Source organism: Papio anubis, chromosome 9 (genome assembly GCF_008728515.1).
Source record: "Papio anubis isolate 15944 chromosome 9, Panubis1.0, whole genome shotgun sequence".
Lineage (NCBI taxonomy): Eukaryota > Metazoa > Chordata > Mammalia > Primates > Cercopithecidae > Papio > Papio anubis.
This window is the reverse complement of record NC_044984.1, coordinates 56,784,586-56,791,426: the sequence shown is the minus strand read 5'-3', so window position 1 is coordinate 56,791,426 and position 6,841 is coordinate 56,784,586. Positions and strand designations below refer to the sequence as shown.

The 6,841-nt window shown below is 44.1% G+C and overlaps 1 pseudogene; it reads left to right on the top strand.

Moving 5' to 3' along the window:
• The first annotated feature begins 3,363 nt into the window (after positions 1-3,363).
• On the top strand, positions 3,364-5,850 carry LOC103875805 (annotated as a pseudogene).
• Positions 5,851-6,841: the final 991 nt, after the last annotated feature.

The following is a 6,841-nucleotide window of genomic DNA, read 5'->3' as shown; positions in this document are numbered from 1 at the left end:
AAATGGAATAAACCTAAAGAGCTAAATTTATCTTCACTATAGATTGAACAGTCAGGGAGAAAACTCTGGAGGTAGAAATAACTGAAACTGGCACAGAGGGAAAAAAGGGAGTGACAGGCTGGCTTCTGTGGAAGGAGAAATTCTGTGAAAAGATCTAAAGTCTTCAAAGGGAATTTGGAAAAAGTTTTGCTCTTCTGTTTCACAAAAACTGCATATTTATAAATCCATCTTGGAATCAGACATTTGTTTTCTGGAATTGCAAAGATGGATTCTAATTGGCTTAGAGGAAGCTGAAGTGGTAGAGCAAGAGTGGTCCAAGGATAGTCAGTCACATTTAGGATATATATAAATATACAGAAAACATAGCTACTTATCCAAATACTGTATACTGTAGTTCTGCTGATAACTTGTAAATACAAGTCATTATAGATTAGGTTTAGTTCAACAAATATTTAGTAAGTACTTAGAATATTTCAGATAATGCTAGTTATCAGGGTTAAAAAGATAAATAAAGCATAGTTTCTGCTCTCAATCTTGTGGGATGGTCAGATTTATAAATTGAAAGTTTCAATTAAAATTATTGAGTATTAAGGGTTTGGATTATGGAATCAAAATGTCTAACTTTGGGCAAGTTACTTATCTCTCCAAGCCTCAGATTTGTCATTTGTAAAACAGGAACATAATAGTTCCTAACTCAGAGAGCTGTTGGGAGGATTAAATGAGATAATGCAGGTAAAATATTTAGCGCAGTGCCTGGCACATGGGAAGTGCTCACAAAAACAAATGGTAATTGTTGAGCGATGTAACCAAAATGTGAAGTGGAAGCAATCTGGCTTCACTCTTCCCCACAGAAAATCAAAAACAAATATCTAGTGCCAAGATTATAACCAGCAGTATCCTAGAATTTAAATTTGGGGCTGAGATGACCCCTAGGACCACAAAGCAGTGAGAAACTCTGAGAAGACAGTAGGATAAATGGATTTGTCTACCCATCATGCCCCTCCCTCAATCTGCCAGATGCCATGCATGGATTTTTTTTTTTCTCGACCCATGGTTTCCACACTATAAAAAGTAACATCCGGGGAGACAGCCAACTTTCCCACCATCCTGGGTTCCCTTGCAGGAAAACCATTCCTGCTTTATTCCATGGGAAGTATTGAATATGCCTATAGGGAGAAATGCCTATTGGGAGAAAAACTCCTGAGACCAGCTAGCAACAAAGAAGAGAGGCAGGACTAGAGACCCCAGCTCATGAAACTCTGCCTTTTATCTCAGCCAGAGACGTCAAAGCAGATTGGCTGTTCACCAACACCAAGATGTAGGATGCACCCTCCATTGGTCTTCTGTGCATGAACTCCTAGCCAACCTTCCCATACAATCAGGGTATCCCCTTTGGGACCCTGTAACCCCTAATCTGGGTTGGGAAGTGCTCTGAATGATTTCAAGAGCTGAAGCAAACTGGGGCTTAATGCACCATCTAATGCCAAAAAGGAGGCAGCAATCTAGTATTAAGGGCACTTACAAGCAACTGCAAAGAATCTCTAGGTATATATATCCCAGAAAGTTGAAAACAAGCCAGATAGCAAAGACCAGAATAAATAATTCTTCAAAGTGAAGCAACAGATGTATGTTTATAAGAAACAACAACACACAGGGAATCATGACCTCTCCAAACGGGCAAAGCAAGAAACCAGGAACCAATTCTAATGACATAGTAATATGTAAGCTCCCAGATCAAGAAATCAAAATAGCAGTTCTAAGGAAATTCAGCAAACTCCAAGATAACACAGCAAAGCAATGTATAAATTTACTAGATAAATTTAACAAAGAGATTAAAATAATTTAAAAAGTCAAACAGAAATCTGGAACAGAGAAATATATTTGTTAAACTGAAAAATGCATTAGAAGCTCTCAACAGAATGGATCATGTGAAAAAAGAATTAGTGAGCAAAAAGACAGACTACTAGAATATGCACATTCAGAAAAGAAAAAAGAATGAAAAGGAATACAGAATGTCTGCAAGATGTGGAAAATAACCTCAAAAGAGAAAATATGAGAGTCATTGGTGTTCAAGGAAGAGTTGAGAAAGAGCAAGGGGTAGAATGACTATTCAAGAAAATAATAACCAAAAACTTTTCAAGCCTAGAGAAAGATATTGATATTCAAGTACAGGAAGGTCAGGTATCACCAGACAGATTCAACCCAAATAAGACTACCTCAAGGCATATAATAAACTCTCAAAAGTCAAGAACAAAAATGTGATTCTAAAAGCAGCGAGAAAAAAGAAGCAAATAACAAATAAACGAGCTCATATTCCCCTAGCAGCAGATTTCTTAGTGGAAACCAACTTGCCAGAAGGAAGTTGGATGACATTCGATCAAGGGAAAAAATTGTCCAACAAGAATACTGTACCTAACGAAGCTTTCCTTCAGACATAAAGCAGAGATAAAGTCTTCCCAGACAACCAAAAGCTAAGGAAATTCATCATTGCTAGACCTGTCTTACAAGAAATGCTGAAGGTAGTTCTTCAATCTGAAGGAAAAGGATACTGACATGCAAAAAGAAAACATGTGGGCTAGGCGCGGTGGCTCACGCCTGTAATCCCAACACTTTTGGAGGCTGAGGCGGGTGGATCACGAGGTCAGGAGATCCAGACTATCCTGGCTAACACGGTGAAACCCCATCTCTACTAAAAATACAAAAAAATTAGCCAGGCGTGGTGGCAGGTACCTGTAGTACCAGCTACTGGGGAGGCTGAAGCAGGAGAATGGCGTGAACCTGGGAGACGGAGCTTGCAGTGAGCCGAGATCATGCCATTGCACTCCAGCCTGGGTGACAGAGCAAGACTCTGGCTCAAAAAAAAGAAAAAAAAAAGACAAAAAGGCAAAAGAAAACATTTGAAGGCATAAACTCACAGGTAAAGTAAATACACACAAAAATTCAGAACATTCTAGTACTGTAATTATGGTATACAATCCTTCATATCTCTAGTGTGGACTAAAAGACAAATCTATCAAAAATAATAATAACTGCAGAAATCTGTTAAAAGATAGGAAGTATAAAAAGATGTGAATTGAGACAACAAAAAAGTCAAATGTAGGAGTGGGGAAATTAAGTTAAAGTGTACAGACTTTTAGATTTTCCTTCATTTGTTTTTTTCAATTTTCTTTGTGATAGAAGTTGTCATCTATTTAAAATAACTTGCCATGTCTATAAGACATTTTTTTGGAAAGGCTTATGGTAACAACAAAGCAAAAATCTATAATAGGCTGGGTGCAGTGCCAGGAACCCGTAGTCCCAGCTACTCAGCGGGCTAAGATGGAAGGATCTCTGGAGCCCAGGAGTCCAGCCTGGGCAACACAATGAGACCCCATCTCTAAAAAACAAAAACAAACAAGGAAACCTTCCTCCAAAATCCTAAAATAGATTCACTAAAAATAAAAAGCAACAAATTTAAACATATTACCATTACATGAGAAACTCATTTAACCACTGAGGAAGACAGTAACAAAGGAATAAAGTAAGAAAGGAGTTACAAAACAACCAGGGGCAATGTCCCAGTGTCCGCCTGCCATGCCGTGGTGGGTTGCTCCCTGTCTGTTCAGCAGAGTCTAGACACCACCTAGTCTTCATGTATAGCCGACCCCAGGCTGAGATGGAGCAGGAAGCTGGGAAGCTGGGCCAGTGGCAGGCGGCACACCAGGCCGCCCAGGATAAGAACTCAGCACCCATCTTGAATGTGACTTATCTTCTGGAAGCTCTGGAGTGCATGGCCTACCAAGCATTCAGCACTTTCCTCACAGGACAGAGATGCTGAGGCCCCCTTTGTTGTCTGTTGAGGCATTGGGGCAGATTGTGGATGAAGGGGGGCCACAGTTCAGTATGCCACTGCCTGAGCATGGTGTGAGCTACTGCCCCCAAGTGACTCTCACTCCTTCCCGGATGATTTACTGTCAGGGAGTGTCTCCCCCTCAGCAAGAGATGATGATTTTCAGTGGGCCCCAGATAATGCCTGTAGGAGAGCCCAGTACTCCAAAGGTGGCCAGGGCCTTCAGGTTGCAAGTCTCAGCTTCCACTGGAATTCCAATGATGTCCCACATTGGGGACCCTACAATGCCTTACCCTGGCCTCTTGACAGTACCTTCTGATGAAACATTGTTGGCCTCGACCATGCCTTCCACTGAGGCCCAGGCTATGCTCCCCTCCGTGGCTCAGATGTTGCCCCCCCAAGATGCCCATGATCTTGGGATGCCCCCAGCTGAGTCCCAGTCACTGCTGGTTTTAGGATCTCAGGACTCTCTTGTAAGTCAGCCAGACTCCTAAGAAGGCCCATTCCTACCGGAGCAGCCCAGACCTGCTCCACAGACAGCACAGCAGAACTCCAGGCCTCAGGAAAGACTGGTAGAGGGGGCTCCTCAGAGGCAAGGCCTTACTGCTGCAACTACAAGAACTGAGGGAAAGCTTATACCAAACGCTACCACCTAGTTAGCCACCAGTGCAAGCACATGGGTGAGAGGCCCTATTCGTGCAACAGGAAAGGTGTTCATGGTCTTTCTTCCGTTCTAATGAGCTTAGACGACATACGTGGGTACACACCAGACATTGACCATATAAATGTGATCAATGCAGCCGAGAGTTCATGAAGTCTAACCATCTCAAGCAACACCAGAAGACTCATCAGCCAGGACCCTCAGACCCACAGGCCAACAATGGAGAGTAGGATGGTCCTCCTGCTCCCGGTCCTTAGGTGAATGAAGAAGGAAGAGGACTCTAGGCAGAGAACACTGGACATGGTAACTGCTCAGAGGAGAGGCAGTCTTCAAGTTCTACATTCATTCACCAAATGTTTTTTGAGCCTACAATACTGAGAGCACCAAGGCTGTGGGGACCCACGGCCTGAAGCATGGAGATAACTAAATAATGTGTCAGGGAAGAAAGACTTCTCAAGGAGGTGCCTCAGTCAGACCCGAAGGACTCATGATGGCTAGCTGTTCCTCCCATTTCTTCGACATACACCATTGGACATGTCTCTATCTTCTGAAAACTATGGCATGGACAGTAAGGATTCAGAGGTGCATGAAGGCACCCTGCCTCTGTAGAGCAGAAAGATCATAGACAAAATTTCTGAATGTGCCCGGTACTGCCAAGGAAAGAAGCTGGTCCTCTACAGGCTCAAGCTTATCTGGGCCTCTAGAGAAGCCCTACAGCCTTGGCTGTGTCTGCCCCTGCTCTCCCACCCCCACCGTGACCCTGTCCTGCTTTGCTGCCTCGGTCTGTGTTACTAGTGGCCCCACTATTCCTGGGATGGACCATCCAGGTGCCCTCCATCCAAGCCCCCAGGTGAGGGGAGTGGACATGATTAAAAGAACAGGAGCAGAAGGGGCTCATTTATGACACATTCATCAGCCCCACGGATTGAGGTCTTGAGTACTCAAAGTCTCTTTCATTTCTACCAGGGCACCAGATCCCTTCCATGGAGCAGGCCATTTTGGGTTCACTGGGCCAGGGCTGGTCTCTGTTCCCCTGCTCAGGTGGCTCACACACAGCATTGTGGGTAGGGCCAGCAGACCAGATTGCTATTATGTAAGACAAGAGGTCTGGTTGATGATCTAACACTTTCACCAAGAAATGGACATGGAGAGGATCAGAATGATCAAAGATGTATGAAGTGCATTCCAACGGAGGGCAAAACAGGCTCCTGCTCTTGTGAAGGTCACAATCTAGTGGAGGAGGGATGTTACTAGAAATGCATAAAGTGGGCTGAACACAGTGGCTCACACCTGTAATCCTAGTACTTTGGGAGGCTGAGGTGGGCAGATCACTTGAGGTTAGAAGTTAGAGACCAGCCTGGCCAACAGGATGAAACCCCATCTCTACAAAAAGTACAAAAATTAGCCGGGCATGGTGGCACACACCTGTAGTCCCAACTACTCAGGAGGCTGAGGCAGGATAATCACTTGAACGTGGAAGGCAGAGGTTGCAGTGAGCCAAGATGGCATGACTGCACTCCAGCCCGAGTGACAGAATGAGGCTCTATCTTAAAAAAAAAGAAAAACAATAAATGCACAAAGTGCTGGGAGGACAAATAGTGGGGACTTGCAATTGGGTAAGGGAGTTAGAAAGGCATTTCTTGGAAGTTGTGGTTTGAAGTCAGATTTAAGGAAAACTAGGAGTTAACAGCAGATAAAAAGAAGTGGGGTGGTGATTGGAGAAGAAATAAGTCTATCCTTTATCCAGAGATGGGCCTGTGCTAGCCAGTGGCTAAGCCTTTCCTAGTATCACCCAAGGTTGGACAGTGGGTGGATAAGACATGTGGACTCAGCTGGGTGTGGTGGCTCATGCCTGTAATCTCAGCACTTTGAGAGGCTGAGGCAGGTGGATTAGCTGAGGTCAGGAGTTCAAGACCAGCCTGGCCAACATGGTGAAACCACATCTCTACTAAAAATACAAGAATTAGCCAGGCATGATGGTAGGTGCCTGTAGTCCCAGCTACTCGGGAAGCCGAGATGGGAGAATTGCGTGAACCTGGGAGACAAAGGTTGCAGTGAGCTGAGATTGTGACATTGCACTCCAGCCTGGGTGACTGAGCGAGACTCCATCTCAAAACAAACAAACAAAGACATGTGGACTCTTTAGTAGATTTTGAATCCTGCTTCTGCCATTTCCTGGCTATAAGTTGTCTTGGGAAATTTACTTGTCACTCTTGCTTCTGATAGTAAAGGGGATGGTGAGATAGATTCGAGATGGACAGGTAAGGCTGAAAGTGTTTTCCTTGGCTGCAATGTGGAGATTAGATTAGAGCGAGGGTGTAAGGGAGAGAAAGGGGCATATCAGTATTTCA